Below are 539 nucleotides of genomic sequence, written 5' to 3'. Positions count from 1 at the left end.
ACAGTGTGAATTGTGCTCATGCTTCCTTGAGGCATTTTGCCTTACCAGTCACGTGTTCGTGGAAGAAGGTCATATACCAGTTAAATGGTCCCATTTTGCCTCTTAGTGTGCATGCTTGAGCCTACTTGTCCAACTCCTGAGATCTTATCCAGAAGCTACTGATGACCAGTTTCAGGTGTTTCTATCTATTGGGAGACTGCCTTTCCCTGGCGCTGGCTGCAATCAATCATTAGAAGTTTAACAACTGCCTGACCATCACCTGATGGTTGCCTGACATTCCTGATGGGGATGGGGCGCCCTTTCCTGCCCTGCTCATGTCTGACTACCCACTGTAACAACACTGTGTAGTCATCCTACAGTGCTATAGAACACTCGAATGTATTCCTCCTATCTAGCTATAATTTTGTGTCTTTTAACAGATCTCTCCCTCCTTTCCTCCTACCCTTCCTAGTCTTCAGTAGCCTCTGTTCTACTTCCTACTTCTGAGATCGATTTTTTTAGCTTCCACATATGAGTGAGAACATGCACTGTTTAACATT

The sequence above is a fragment of the Cebus imitator genome, unplaced genomic scaffold (assembly GCF_001604975.1).
Source record: "Cebus imitator isolate Cc_AM_T3 unplaced genomic scaffold, Cebus_imitator-1.0 Scaffold810, whole genome shotgun sequence".
Lineage (NCBI taxonomy): Eukaryota > Metazoa > Chordata > Mammalia > Primates > Cebidae > Cebus > Cebus imitator.
The sequence above is the reverse complement of the archived record's forward strand: the minus strand, read 5'-3'. Positions refer to the sequence as shown.